The sequence below is a fragment of the Sturnus vulgaris genome, chromosome Z (assembly GCF_052056855.1).
Source record: "Sturnus vulgaris isolate bStuVul1 chromosome Z, bStuVul1.hap1, whole genome shotgun sequence".
Lineage (NCBI taxonomy): Eukaryota > Metazoa > Chordata > Aves > Passeriformes > Sturnidae > Sturnus > Sturnus vulgaris.
This window is the reverse complement of record NC_142283.1, coordinates 22,781,928-22,798,267: the sequence shown is the minus strand read 5'-3', so window position 1 is coordinate 22,798,267 and position 16,340 is coordinate 22,781,928. Positions and strand designations below refer to the sequence as shown.

The following is a 16,340-nucleotide window of genomic DNA, read 5'->3' as shown; positions in this document are numbered from 1 at the left end:
GTTGTATAACCTTATCACGATATCATAATAAATCCAGGAAGTACGGTCACATTCGGGAGTCAGTATTTTGAAATCAAAGATCACATCACAATCTCTCAGCTGTTCTCTCTTTGCACCTGCATCAGTAACTTGACATGCTTAACAAGGCAGGCTTTTAGGATTACAGGGTGGATAGAAAGCTTTACAACAGTAACAAATTATGAAGTGGCTTTTGTAGTACTTCAAGAGGCAATCTCTGAAATTCACTCCTGATATCGTCTGACACTGCCTCAAGTCTTCTTAGTCTCCAGTCATCATATCTGAAGACATAAATAAGTGGTCAATGTAGAAATAGCATGAATGGTTATGTGGACAGCCAAACAGATTAATAAGGAGGGAGTTCTTCTGCTATGTTTTGTTGTAGTAATTTTTCTGGCTTGTTACTGGACCAGGAAGCAGGATAGGTTTGTGTCTTGGTTTAATTTCAATTTCCCAGCCAATGCACCAAATTAATGTCTTCGTTTTGAGTTGCCAATTTAAATAAACTTATTTTTTCTGTTGTGAGACAGAACCAGGAGTAAAAGAGCAAGGCAGGCCTAAAAGTTGAGAGAGTATAAAAGAAAATTTATTAACTACACAAACAAAGAGAAAGGAAAAAAAAAAATTCAGAATAAGATTTTTTTTCAGATCACTCCTTCCCTCCCTCTCCCAGTCTTCATAACAACAAAACAAACATATAACAAATACTTTGGTCGGTCCCCAATTTAGTCTTTCTCAGTTCACTTCTGGAGAGAGAAGCCTCTTCTTGTTGAAGCTGTAGGGATTTTTCCCACAAGAAGGAAGAAGACAGTCCTCTCGTGGTTTTATCTTTCACCATTTGCATCCGCCCGGGAACCTGCAACCGTGACGCTCCTCCCAGCTCCACAGCTGTCCCAAAGCTGTAGATGTGGGCCATGTCTGTCTCATGGGGTATTACTTTTAAGAATGAAATGTTTGACAGCAAAGATTCTCTCTGTCTCCTTTCTCTCTGCTCAGGCTTCATCTTCAGAAAACTGAAATCCCCTTCTTTTCTCAGGGCAGAAATTCTCAACACAGGTGCTCTTTGGTCAAATCATCTATTAAATGGAACATTTCCATCCCCCCATGTCTCTTTCCATGGTTTATAGGAATATTCAGTACATCAGTTCATCCCCACAATTTTACAAAAAGATTTTCAGCCATTTCAGCATCTTCTCATTCTCCTTCCATCTTAAAAACTTAGCTCTTACATCACTGACTTCAGAAATCTTCTTATTCCCTTTCATATTCAAAGGAAAGGCTGGAGGCTTTGCAAATCTTATCTGAGCACTAAAGAGTTAAAATTTAACACAACTACAAGAGTTGGGCCAGGCTCAGGCCGTGCTGGGGGCCAGCTGAGGTGTCAATCAGCCTTTCTGGGGCTGGGCTGCAGCCCCACACTGCTCATGGCCACCCGGGCAGGCCCGGCCCGGCCGGCAGCAGCAAGAGTCGGCCTCCCCCCACGCCAGAGCCGCAGGCCCGTGGAGGAGGAAGCCGTGAAGGTTTTATCACACAGCTTTTCCTACCCCCGGCCATTGGGTCCCCTCGTTGGCAAACGGGGCCCAAGCGGCCTCCTGAGCCTCCCCCCACCCCCAGCATGGTGGGGGGGAAGCTCGGGTTGGTGTTCCCTGCTCAGCCGCCGGAAAGACAAAGAGCCTCAGTTCGGAATTACCTCCCTCAAAATGTGTGTGCACGGAGAGAACTAACTTTCTCTAATTGGCTGTTGCAGGTGTCCCAACCCCCACACAGGAAATTCTCTTAGAGAAAATCTCTCTCTGAGTTTCTTCTTCCCAAGTCAACCCATCACAGTTTGGCACTGTGAGAGGAGTAATTTAGGAGTTAAAGTTGCACAGTTCATTTGAACGCAAGCATGATAAATTTCACAAGATTTTTATAGCTGGTGTGATGTGCAACCCTCAGCTAGGAGTAAATCTGTCCAGCTCCTCAGTGTTTTTTGGAGACACCATGCCTCTTCCTAGGTTCCTTCAACAGGTGGCCTTCGTGCTTATAAACTCTCTGCAATAATGCAGGTTATTTTCCAGATTACCTTCAAGCTCAATGCAGTGCTCTAGCCATATCTGCACCTTAGATTTGCTATGTTCAGAAATAACTAAAGTGTAAATTTCTGGGGAATATGATGCTTATGACAGTATTTGAGAAGCAGTTTGTAGCAGGTGTGAGATCAGCATTTTTCATGACAATTAAAATCTTATTTCATATTTGAAAATAAATATTCCTTTTGCTTTTACCAGCAGTGTTTTTGAAGCATATCATATAGATACAATGTCTAGTTGTTTCATTCTAAACACCTTTTTTGGACACAACACTACATGATAAGAAACCTGTGAAGTATTTCTCCATTTCTTCAGAAAAAGAAAAAACAAGAGCAAACAGATCCTTATGGGACATGGAAAACCCTGATATGCTGTGTGAAGGTCCTGGCACAATGTCTTTTTTTCTAGCCTTTTCTTTTTTTAACCCAAGATAGGAACACAAGCCTGAGGTAAATTGTTGTTCAGTGAAACTGGATTTTGTTTTGAGCTCTGAGTGTTTTTCTATTAGTCTCTCTTAGTGCATGACTGCAGGTGCTCTTTACGCTCATTTTATCTCTCCATGTGGTTAGCTGCAAGCTTGAAAATCTTGATCTAGACACATATCTGTCCCTGCAGCATATTAAAAAGAGTGATTGCCAGTGGTCTAACTTTTACCTTTCTTTTTCCTCTAGGGAGAGTGACAAGGGAGATGACACAGTGAAGAGTGAGAAAGTGTAAGGAAAGAAAGTTTACCAATCTCACTCATAATCTGAGACTGATGTCAAAACAAATGTCTGGTGAGTGAAAGGGATGAGGTTTGCCATTTAACTCCGACTCTAGTTGTTTTGTTGTCTGCCTTGGTGCTGTGAGATGTGGGTCCACACTCCCCACAGCCCTAAATTTGCAGGAATCTGTCTGTAAGCATCAGTTTCCCTGTCAACAACACACATTTGCTCTGTGTTGCAGTGAGACTGGGCACAGGCATCTGAAAAGAGTAAAATTTCTCTCTTTGGCACATAACATCTTGTGGTTTTTTTCCTATTAGATAATATTTAAAGTGTCTTCCCTCCACACATCCATCTAATTCTGCTTGTTTGGTTCTTTTTGCACTATTATTTTCCCCATTATGATGACCAGCACTATGAAACCTGGCAACAAGGTTGTTTTTATCAGTGACTGCCCAACAGGAATATCCGTGTGACTCCTGGAAAAATTTGCAAACAAAGTTTCTTTGTTTTGTGACACTTAAGTTACAGCTAACTTGGTTGTCAGGAGAGGTGCTTCAGAGAAATGACCGTGAAAAGCACTGTCTTATGTTAGTTTATGTTGCCAAACCTGAAGTTCAAGAAACAGCTTCAGAAGTTAAATAAAGGGCTTCAGAAAAGATGAAGAGACTTTATTTCCAGAGGACTGGAGATGAAATTGTAAAAGCTCTGTACCTGTTTTGGTTTGCAGGTGACCCTCACTTTTCATAGCATGTAGTACCATTCATTGGTTATTTTCACTAAAACTATGTTGAAGCACATTTAGAGTATTGATATCTGCAGATGAAATTCATGTCCCAGTTTTGTGCCACATTATGAGGAGCCTGATAGCGATCTTGAAGTCGCTGTCATTTCACCTATTTGCCATTAAAAATAATTATGTCCTGGCATCAGATTCTTTGCAACTTCATGTATCAGATGATCTCTCAGGGAAAACACTACATAGAACATGAGCAAAACAAGAATGACAGAATCGTCATTTGTTACTTGAATTCATCTCTCCTAATTATCCCGATTTTAACTGTTTCTACTCTGACAGTTATTAATTATACACCTGGTTTCTGAATTTCCAGGTTTAGTGTCTACATAATATTTTTCATTGTTGCAACAAATAGGTTTATCAGGAAACACTGAGTATTTGGAACTATACTACAGAGTGTGGTTCTATTTTTTGGTAAAATGTGCATTTCTTTTGTAAACTCGTTCATTCCATTTTGGTTTTAATGAAAGATTTTTTTTAATTCCTTCAAGAAATGGCATTATATTAAAGATACATATAAAAGGAGTAATCTTGTGTGTTTTTCCTTTGATGGAAAACATTCTGATACTCAAAAGACATTTGATGCCCCTATCTGACCTGGATACTGGAAATTCTGTGCTTTGCCTCCAGATTTTACTTTCTCCAGTTTGCCATTCTCTTCAGACTCTTACTACCAGTGATATGAAATGCTGTGCACTGATAGGTATTGACAGGTCCTGATTAAAATTCATTTCACATCGCCTGCTATTACTTCAAAGGAGCAAAGATCTTTTTTTGAAATAAAATCTAAGTTTTCTTTGAGGTGGTGAGCATGAAAACTGTGTCTTTGTTTGATAAGCAACATCTGATGATTCCTTTCTTTTCAACTCAACGACTGGTCACTACTGAAAACCTGTAAAAGCTGGATTTTGCTTTTGTCACATGCAGGTGCTGCTGACAGCTAACAAACTGCTATTTGGAAAGCAGTGCTTATCCTTACCAATTTCCTAAGGCAGAAGAAATAGAAAAAAGGTACCACAGCTTGAGGCATAGAATTTATTTTTGAGCTAGCTCTGTATATTTTGACTCAAGGGAAGCTGCTGCATTTCAATACAATTTTCTTCTGTTCATGGCCATTTCGAACTTGGTAGTTAAATCTCATTCCCCTTTCATTCTGCTCCAAGTTGCATGTAAACTTCCAGTAACTTTTGCCTCCTTTTCCTGATTCTGAACAAGTCCAAGTCAATTTTGCATTGGCACATTGGCATGTGGGACCTAAATAGCAGACAGTAAAAAAACTTGTCATCTGAAACTGAACTGAACCAAGTAAATTTAAACAGAACACTTCTCTTGCATTTGCTTCCTTACCTCAAACAGTTTTAATTGATTTCCAAGAACCAAATTTCAACCACAAATTTTGACCATCAATCCTGGCCTTAGTCACCAAGGTCATGGGGAAAATAAAAGCATAGATCCTTGAGTCTTTTCTCTTCCTTGGACTAGCTCTCTTCTGATTTCTCTGCCCTCTATTACTGCCAACATGTAGTACAACAATGCAACAAACAGCAGAGAAAAGTGATACTGTGTTAAGGAAAGATGTGAGTCTTACATTTTCCAGGTTTGCCAGAGAAAAATAACATCTTACTAAAACATTACGTAACTCATGGTTGATTTAATAAATATATTTCTTTGGCCAGACTCCAAACACTTTGAAAATCTCAGCAATAAAAGATAGCCTTATAGTTCAGACCTGCTTTCAGCAGAAAGTCCTCAACACTTCCCATCTTCCCCATCACCCAGCCTATAAAGGCTACTGTTGTTGGCATAATATCTCACATGGTACAGACAGACCTTCCATTGTGATCCTCCAGCCACCATAAAAATGGTAGATCAAGTCTGCTTTTTGCAGGCTCTCACCAGTAAAAATGGTGCTTCCTCTTTCCATAGGATCCAGTAAAGTCACGGGTCCTAGAAAGTGGCATTTCCACATTAAGAAAAATTAGCCTTAGTCTGCGCCGATCCTTAGCCCGTGCCAGCTCCTAAATGCTTATTGCCAGCTGGCACATGGGCACTGGCAATACTGCAAGGATGCAAAATAATCAGTTTAGCTGAACTCAGCAGTAAAGAATACTAGGAAAGAGGTGTTTGGGCCATCAGCAGAGTATCAACAGGACTAGAGTTAATAAAAAATTAAGGACAAGTAACCTTGGCATTGGTGAATGACTTCAGGAAAAGTGGACATCCAGGTTGTCTGACTCAGAGGTAACTAAGCCTTATTCACAAAGCCCAGATAAGACTAACAGCAGGTCTGATGTAGTCGATGAAGATGAACCTGTTTTGTGAAATACATCCTTAGCAGCTTTCAGTGACTGCAAAGTGGCATCAGACAACTTCACGTGCTCTGTCAATAAGACTTAGCATGGATAAACAAACAAAAGCCTGGGTAAAATCCAGAACTTTAACACAAGGATATCCCAATTCGAGATTAGCACAGAAAGAAGAGGAGGAACAGAAAGATAAGGGCACCAGTATGGAAGATATACATCTTCATTGCTGCGTGTGTAAGCAGGTTGTATGTCATGTTGCAGTGGAGACTGGGTAGAGGTAATTAACAGCTCCACAATACTGAACAGAATTGGATACAACCTCCAATTTAGAGCAATTGCCTTCATTTTCTGCCCACCTACCTGTCCTCCGTCCTTCTCAAGAGATTCAGAAGACCGTGTGTCCTTCTTCCTTTGACCTGATTTTATTAGCTCAGTACTTCACTATGTTTGGCATCTGTTGATGCATTTTCCTCCTTTCTTGTTGACTGTAGCTTTCTCATGGGGAGCTGAAGTTCTGAGTTCAGTGTGGGCATTGCTTGGCTGACTGATTCTTCCCAAATCTAGCTGAACAAGGCAAAAATACATAGAAAATAAATCTTTGAGCATTATTTATAGCAAGTGTTTTTTCCGTCCTGTGGGACACTAACTTGTTTCATGTCAGGATGAAACTAGTATTTTTCAGAAATAATATTTTAAAGTTATTAAATAATTGTAGTTTTTAAGGGAAAATAGGAAATCACACTTCATGTCTACAAAGGCCTCTTTTATTCCAAGTAACCACTAGCTCAATTATGATCGTCCTTACCTCACCTTACCTAGCATCCGGGTGGCCTGGCTATACTTTGTCCCTGGTCTGAACATACTTCAGTCACAGAAATTACCTGGCCCTGAAACATGCAAAAACATTCAGAAGAGAAAAGCAGTAGAAGCAATTCTAATCACCAGTAGTGTGTCTGGTTCATTGTTAAGAATAATATAAATCAGTATAATATCAATAGACAAAAAAAATGTTGCGAATATTCACCCTGAGTTTTGTGAGACTCTAGCTGACTCTATTTCTTCACCTTTGCTTAACATAAAAATAGTTTTAGAAAACAAGGGGTAAGTCATATGCAGAAAGGCCTATCAGTAGTGGGAAAAAATAATGAAGGTAACGCATCATTATGGTAATACAGAGGAAATAAATGCTATTCTTTTTGTTTTGAAATAATTCAAAGGACTGAAAAATTAAATAATAAACTTGTACCAGGACAAGTTAAGTGATGTCATGGGCTATGCCACAGGACCCAGGCAGAACCTCCTGTATTATGACCTCCTTGAACCTGTTCTGTTAATGAACACACATCTTCCATTAACAGCTCGGGCTCCCCTGAGGCAGCACAAGTGTTGAATCTGCTCAGTGCTCTTTGACTGGGTTATTTAAAACATATGCCTTGCAATTGTTATCCACCTCCACTGCACCATCATCCACCCTAGAACTCCCTGATTCTGTGCAAGCAGACAATTTAAAAGACCAAAACTGACAGACAGTCAGCATTCACCTTCTGTCCTGGAAAGACTGAAATTGACATTCCTATGGTCTGTTTCAAGAATAATATAGATTTACAAGGAGAAATGCAGCCAGAAAATATCATAATCACGGCATCATCATTACTGAGGAAATGCTGTAATCCTGCTGGTTCGCTTGCTAATAGCCCATTTCTCCAGTGCAGGCATACTTCCCACAGCTGGCAATGGCCCAAAAGCTGTGCCAGCTTTATTCAGCACATAACAACATGGCAGAAAGAAAAAGTGAGGGGAACCATAAGAATGGCTGCATCTTAGCTGCACATCCCAGTGCAACTACTACATAAGGTGGATAACCATGCTCACTTGGAAATATTAAGATAAACATTTAAAATACCGAGGTCAGATTTTATTAAGTCTATTTGCCGTTCTCACACATTTCCCTGCACTTGAATCACAGGTGTCCAGATTACATCTTATTGGTTGTTCCTCAGGGTTACAATTATGGGTCAGTTCGTATGTATGGCAAAACTAACAACTATCCCTGCTGCCTTTCCCGTTTTTTACACATCATTTTATAGTGCCACCATTTTGTACAAGGCCTTTAGGGTGCCTTCTAGAAAAAAGACTCTTTCACCTCTTGCAAGAGGAGATAATACCTTTCCTACTACCTCTGGTTCCTCTTGACCCTATTAGCTCTACTTGTCAGAATCAGATTCTTTACCAGAAACATCAAAGTGGTATTAAAGAGGTAGATTGAGAGAACAGCAATAGGAATGGCAAAGCATGTGAAAAGGGATCAAGAGGGAAAAGACAAGGTGGTAAGGGTTTAAGATCTGGCAACTGACCAGGCCCTGCTGCTGACTGACAAATATTCTACTAATCAGCAGCTGGGATAAGTCATTCAAGGTAGCTTTGTTTCCTGCATTTTATTTGCCAGAGTAACCACATTAACATGGGTCAATAGTTACAACACCTATAATGTCTAGCACATAAACCATCATCTAACTGCCTGACTTGCTTATTACCATCTGCCATTCAAAAAGCTCTTATTTGAACTCTGCTGCAGTCAGTTCCTCATCAAGGCATATTTTTATAATTAGATTTTTAAATAGCATGAAAAAATAAGATTCCTGCAGGATTTTTTAGCTCACTGATGATTCATAAGAGGATAGTAATATTGCTAGCTATTTCAGTATATTAAATACAATCTCCTAAATGAGCAAAACCAAAGTTATGACCAGAAAACCATCTATAATAATAGCTTTTCACAAAATGCTGATCGCTGTTATTATATTTGCATGTCTGTGCATCACAATCTATCTAATACTTGAAACAAAACAAAAGCAAAAAAAAAAAGAAAAAAAAACCAAAAAAAAAAAAAAGAAAAAAAAAAAAAACAAAAAAAACCTCCAAATAAATAACAGCATGTACTTAAACATGCTTACAGAATTATGGGGCTCTGAAAAATGACATGCTATTCCACTGCTAGGTATAAAAAATCCCAGCTGTTTGATGCTGTGAGAGAAATATATTGGTTTTACATTTTATAATTTCAAACCCTGTTGTCAACAGGTAACTTATGCTACTTTACATTCCACTCATCACAGCCCACTATAATTCCTTCTGGCATGACCAAGTAAAATATATCCCTCTGTGCTGACACTACTTATTGTTTTTTGTCTTCTAGAAATGATTTGTGTCTGTATTTTGAATTTTTGTAAGAGTATTTCCAGAAGCTTTAAAAAGAAAGAGTACACTCAGCAGAGCAGGCATACCAATATTTTAGGAAACAGGAGAAAACCTTTGGTTCATTGTCTGACCCTGCTTAATTTTCCTCTTGCTACTTCTTGCCAAAGTCCCCCTGGCCCCTCTTTTCTGTTCAGGCTCATCAAGTAGTCATGGAATCTATTAAACTACTTGCTTTAGGCTATTGGAGCACATGAGTGCTGCTCACTCCAGCCCATATGTCACACACTGAAATGAATCGAGAATCAGTTTTTCTGTTTCAGAATAATGAAATGCTGGTTTGGCACGCCTACGTCTCATCAGTGGAGGAAGGAAATACCACACATGGTGAAAACTGCCATGAGCATGAAAAAGGCTCTCTTTCATCTCCTTACCATAAGCTAATTAAAAGAGTCCATTTGCAGTTTCTAGCCACAACCATTTTCAAACACTTCTTTCACTAAGATATTTATATCAAATTGCAGACCTCTGCTTGGGTTTGGCAAGGCTGTCAGATAGAGCAAAAGTCTGTTTACTTACCAAGAAGGCCCACTTGACTTGAAGCCCAGAAAGCTGGTTAGTTGGTGATTTTTTTCTGTCACTTTTAACACTGGAGTACTTTTAAAAAGCAATTTTGGTCGAATACTGTAATTTTACAGAATCATAGAATCACAGTCCCAGAATCACAAAATGGTCGAAGTTGACACTGTCCTCTAAAAGCCATGTGGTCCAAATCTCCTGCTAGACATAGAGCTGGTTGTACAGAAACATGCCCCAGTGGCTTTTGAGTATCTCAAAGGATGAAGATTCCATAACCTCCCTGGACATCTGGTGCCAATGCTCCATCACCTTCACAGATAAAAAGGTTTTTGCAATGTTTAGAGGGAGTATCCCACAGATCAGTTTGCGTCCATTGCCTTGTTCTGGTGTTCACTGAGCACCACTAAAAAGAGTCGGCTCTGTACTTTTTGCACCCTTCTTTCATAATCTTGCACATATTGACGAGATCCCCACGTGCCTTCTTTTATTCAGTTCCAGCACTTTCAGACTTATATGTGAGGGGTATTTCAGCCCCTTGTCAACTCTGTAGCCCTTCCCTTTGGTGTAGCCATGCTGACACCTCCTGATGATTTTCTTGGGCTTTTGTGCCTGGAAAAGATTTCCAGAATTAGCTGCTCCAGCTACTTCCCAGAAACCAAGGCAAGACTGGCCTGTCTGTAGTCCTTTGGGTCATACTTAACCTTCTTGAAGATAGAGGTGACATTATGAATTTTATTTCCTCCAGTTTTTAGATACTTGTCCCAGTTGCTGGAATCGATCAAAGATTGTTGAGAGTGTCCCCACAATGGTACTTGCCAGATACCATGAGTGCATCCCATGAGCTCATGGATTTACATACCTATGCCTGGTTTGCTCATAGTCTCTGACCTGATCCTCTTCCACCAAGAGTATTTCTTCCTTCCTGCAGGGAACCTGGCCTTCCTAAAGGCCAATCTTTCTCTAAAGGCTGAGGCAAAGAAGGCATCAGTAGCTCAGCCTTTCCCATGTCCTGTATAACCAAGTCCACTGTCTCATTGAGCAGTGGGCCCACATATTCCCTAGTTTTCCTTTTACTTTGGTACTTACAAAAGCACTTCTTGTTGTCTTTGATGACCTTGGCCAGGTTCAATTCCTTTTAAATTTCCTAGGTCCATCCCAGGATACACAGGCAGTGTTTTACTATTCCTCCCATGTTAGTTATACTTTCTTTGACCGTTTTTATGCTTCTTTTTTTGTCTTTGAGTTTGGCTAAGAGCTTTTTTTTCATACACACTGGCCTCCCATCTTTTACGCTTCCTACAATGAAAATGAAGGATCCATTGTGTAGTGCTTGCAATAACAAAACATTTTCCAAATTCTGACAAATTGACAAAATTCTAGGTCACAAAGATAGATCCTTCACTTAAGCCACTTCATTTTAATACATGACTTAATGGTCACCAGACAATTGGTTGATTTAAACACCATTGCTACCCATATAATTAGACTAATATTTATGGAACTAATTTTTCAGGGCTCACAGCAGGTTTCATTACCTAATTGAAAAAAAAAAAAAGAAAAAGAAAAAGAAAAAGAATTACCCCTAGAAAGGAGAAATTCAAGCAACTATTTTGCCAACAACATTAGAGACATTATCAGTGTCACGACCTTTGGCCTTTGATACTTCCAAGAGTTGTCCCTAAGGAAATCATCTGCTGGAATGTTAATCTGTTGATTCTCTGACCTTCTACACATGTACCACATTATTATTACAACCACATGCTTCCCTTTTCATGCTGTCATTTTGACAATGGGGCCAATGGGCAATTCATCTCCAGACCAGATAGTTGCAAGAAAGTGGATACCAGTAAATGAAATTAAATTGAAAATTGATATTTCTAAAATCACAGTAAGACTGCTTTTCCGCAAGAGATCCAGCTTTCTAATTATACACTATGTGAGGTAAAAGTGTGTTGCACACATATAACAATGGTTTAGAGATAATGAATGGAATGATCACAGCTTGGGCATCTGTTTCAAGCTTTTCACAGCTTATTCTTTAAACATACATTTCTCTTTGAACAGCATCTAGGAAGATTTATTACTTGATTATTTTCTTAGCCCATATCATAGCTCATTCTTTCACCTGCCCTTTGTTTCATCTCCCAAACTTAGCATAACTGGCACTACCTCAATGTGCCTTAATACAAAAATAAAAACAATAAGCTTTAGTACAGGGATTGCTAGAAAATGACGACTTGCTGACAATCAGATGTTGTGTCATTTATTTGCACTTAGAAGTGAACAGTATTCTTGTCTCACAAGCCTCCTCGTGATGACTCCACATGCAAAGAGGAAAGTGCAGTCCTGTGCTAGTCACATCCAAAATTAGTCCACTTCTTGAATTTCCTGTGTGCTCATGAACTGCATCAACCAGCAAGTGTGCTGCAGTAAAACTTGATAATTGTTGCAAAATATTTCAATATTTCAATCTGGTTTGATTTTTTATTAACTTCCCCTATTTGAGACATCAAATGTTTTGATATTTCATTGTCCAATAGGACCAGCTTTTAAAAGTCTTCCAGATATTTGGTAGTTTAGCACAATATGAAAATATACTTAATAGCATAATTGAATTTTATGATTTGTTTAACTACATGCACTACAGTTTTGAGTTCTAAAGCCCTTAAACCTAAGGGAGTTGTTCAAACATTTCTGGCCACTGGCACAGCAATCCTATTTAACACATATCCCTAGTTTAAACTACATTGAAGAGGCTTATTTTGAAATTGTCACTACAGAGGAAAATTATCACAATGAAATTCAAGTCTTGATTTTCTAAAGTGACACAAACATTAAAAGTAACTTTTATGCATTTTTCCCTCTAAAATAGAAGCTAACATGTTTTCTAAGGCAAAACTACAATAATCTTTTGAGGCCTTTTATTCTGAGATCACAGTGATGAAGACAAAAAGACTTCTTAAGCAAAAGAATGGAGGATTAAAGGTCAGCAGATGACAGAGTTCAAATTATATATCCTGGGCAAGAAAAAAGTGCTGCAGGAGAATGTCAAGAATGCTGGGCTTTTGTCTTACTTTTAAAGAAACATTTCAAATTAATACACCTCTACTGTAGCTCTAATAAAGTTGAATGACAAACTATTAAAAATGCAATCTCAAGTTTTTAAGCTTGAAAGTACTAGCAGGCATTTAAGTACTTAAAATTTCTCTAAGCTTCCTCTTAGGCAAAGACATAAGAAACCTTGGTAAAGAGTCAAAGATATATATCCAGTGCAAAATGGGTGACAAATCTACAAACTAGACTTAATGTTTAGACAATAATTTGGGGGTCAGGAAGTCTTTCTTCTGAGTTGACCCAAAACTTTAAAATATGTAAGATTAGTTTAAAAATAGCCATTTAGAAAAGATTGTTTAAATACTGTTCTGTGGACTTGACCCAAATTCCAGGATCCACTTACTGCTTTTTTCACTAGTTGCAACAGAATTAAAACTGGGTGGGGAAAATTATGACAAAGTAATAATGTGGAAATTAAGTAGAAAGGGGCTCATAACAAAGCAAAATGTATTTGAAAAATATGAAGGTTTTAAGATGTTAGAAATGGCAGATAGAAACACTCATTACAGCAGAAATTTAAATTTAAAATAGATTTTTTAGGGTATAACTAATTTTAGTCCATAATCTAATTTTTACTTTGCAAAGATAAGGAAATCCCTAATCATGAAGCACAAAATAAGAAATCTTGCCCAAATAAATATTTAAATTATGGGGAGCAAAATTACTGAAAAGTTTGATAATTTGGTCATTTGGCATAGCATTAAGCAGCGGCAGCACTGGCAAGAATACAGTACATGCTGCACCCCGAGAAACATCAAGTATTCACAGAAAGTGCAAATTAATCAGTTTCTTTCTGAAACTGGGAAGGGTGTCATAGAAACTATAAATTCATAAAGTCTAAATCTCTATGTTTTGAAGACAATTGATTAAGAGCCTATTTAAGGATAAAATAGTACAAGACCAGGGTAAGACTAATTCTGAAAGGTCAAATGAACAGAGTTTAAAAAATAAATTATGTCAAAGTCCTTTTGAGGTCAGTTATTTGTGCTTTAAAGGAGTTGCTAGCAGTTGCTTAGCTTTTCTTGAGGTATTTGGAAAGTGGCTCAAAACCAGAGCAGTAAGTGATGTAGCAACAGAGAATGAGGCAATATAAGACTGTGAAACAAGAGCTAATGAAGGAAGATACAGAAAACAAGCCAAATAGGACTTAGGTCCTTTGCCATGGTTAAGCTACATAAGACTTCTCAGGTCAGACAATGAATACAAATAAACAAGGACAGGGTTGCATGAAAAGAGCAATATTACAAAATATTCAAAGAATTATAAATTGAGACACCATGTGTTTTTATAAGTCTTTAAAAATTGCCGAATTTGTTTATTTAATTTCTGCCAGCATTCCTAGGTATCAAAGAAGGCCAGAAGTGTCCTGGCTTGTGTCCATAATAGTGTGACCAGCAGGACCAGGGCAGTGACTGTCCCCAGGTGACACTTGACACTGGTGATTCTGCACCTTGAGTGCCGTGTTCAGTTCTGGGCCTCTCACTATAGAAAGGGCATTGAGGTGCTGGAGCAAGTCCAGAGAAGGACAATGGATCAGTTGAGGGGTCTGGTGCACAAGACTGATGAGAGGCAGCTGAGGGAGGCGGGGGTGTTCAGCCTGGAGAAAACGAGGCAGCAGAGGAGTGACCTTATCACTTTCTACAGCTACACAAAAGAAGGCTGTAGTGACATGAAGCTTTGTCTCTTCTCTCAGGCAAGAAGTGACAGGACAAATATTGGCCTCAGGCTTCTCCAGGGGAGATTTGGGTTAGATATTAGGAAACATTTATTTCCCAAGGGTCTGGTCAGGAATTAGAACAGGCTGCCCAGGTTTGAGGCACCATAACTAGAGGTATTTGAAAGATGTGTAGGTGTGGTGCTTAGGGACATGATTTAGTAGTAGACTTGGTGGGGCTCAACCATCTTAAGGGTCTTTTCCAACCTAAATGATGCTACAATTCCGTGGTACTGGATCCTTTATATCTGCAAGTCTGAAACACGTATCTAAGAGAACTGAAAGATGACTTTAAGACCCAGACCACATGAATCCAAGATCTGAGGTTTTAAGAGGTTCTGGTTGCAGGACCGCATTTTTCTGGTGGCTGGACTGTGAGGTGAATTGCACGTGCCAGGTTTTATTGCAGTTAACCCCTGGGTAGCCCTTCTGCTAGGGGACAACTGTTGTCCCCACTGAACCCTTACTCTCTTTCCACCTCCCTGATGACCTTCCCACCCTCTGCCTAAGGGTGTTTATGCTGGAAAATAGAAACATCTAACCTGAAGATGGAAAGGGGGTACCATGCAGCATGACAAGCGTTAGTTTGGAAAAGAGAATAGAGGAGGAAAAGGAAATCTCCATAAGAGCATCAGAGAGAAATGCTCCCTGGAGGCTGGCACAAGCCTCTCCCCAAAGACAAGCCGCTAGCAGAGCAGAAGCTTGTTCAGTCCTTGCTTTCTTTGCTGACACTACAGCAGAGTTGTTCCTGGCCACTGGAAGAGTGACATGGGGTGAAAAGGTTTTTTTCTTCCCGGTTCTCTAGCAATACCATGAGGATGGAAGGAATGTGTTCAGACTAGAATTAAAAATAAGAGGGTAGGAAAGAAAGCAATGTCCTAAATGCGTGTACATCACTGCTGTCTTTTTAGGTGCTAGCTTGGAGGAAATTGTGCCTAGACTGCTTCAGGACCAGATCTACAGACCCTGTGGAGGATAGGGGCCCTCACAGTACAGGCAGTACCCTTCCAGTACTATTCCAGTATTAGAAACGTGCAGCTAGAACAATCTATGTCACTTAAACAAAAAATTGAGGAAGGGATTGAAATGCATTTACTACACACAACATCCTGATTCCTGATTCCTCTACATAGGAAGAAATCAACACACATTTCATTGCAGCAACCAAACACATTCAGACACCCCTGCTTTGACCTGTTATGTGTCTGGGGCAGCTCTTCCAAGATGTTCCCAAAAAAGTGTGCCAGCACTCTGGAAGAAGCTACCAGATAGTCCCTAGTGCATTATCCCAAAAAACATATACAACATCTTTCTTGTGGATTTTTACTTTTCCTCTGATGTCCTAGGGGACTACTTTGCTGTTATTTCCACCTAAACTGTTAATGATATTCCTACTTAATTACTGGGCTATTTATCCACTACATATATGACCAAACCACTCCAAATGTCAGATTGAATGTAGTATATTTGCTTCCTGATGTTACTGCTGATCTACTCATTTCAGGACATTGGTTGCTTTAATACCTGTGTGGGTTTTGTATTCCCACTGTGCACATTTTGTTCATGGAAGAACTGGCATTTATTTTTGTCCCTGAGAAAGGTCATAACTCATGAATCACAGGAATAATTACAAGAAATTAAAGTATTTTTCCCATAGCACAGATGGTAAGGGTCCCTAAACTTATTAAAGTATATTATCTATAAAAAATGACATTTCATAAAGCAACTACTCATAAAGCTGATTTTTTTGCAATAATTTTTATTTGCAAGAGAAGTATTTGTTAATATCTGTAAAAATGCCATTCATCCCCTGAAAATATTTTTATTCATTTATGATTT

The 16,340-nt window shown here is 39.1% G+C and overlaps 1 long non-coding RNA gene across 2 annotated transcripts; it reads right to left on the bottom strand.

Annotated features, from left to right (window-relative positions):
- Positions 1-1,401: 1,401 nt before the first annotated feature.
- Positions 1,402-11,255, bottom strand: LOC148219740 (uncharacterized). Of its 2 annotated transcripts, XR_015799397.1 has the most exons (4): positions 9,674-11,255; positions 6,705-6,786; positions 6,260-6,463; positions 1,402-4,847 (listed from the first exon to the last, which is right to left on the bottom strand). It is a non-coding gene; the product is annotated as an uncharacterized LOC148219740 (long non-coding RNA). The 2 variants fall into 2 exon arrangements; XR_015799398.1 differs by lacking the exon at positions 6,705-6,786 and having other exon boundaries at positions 1,403-4,847.
- Positions 11,256-16,340: the final 5,085 nt, after the last annotated feature.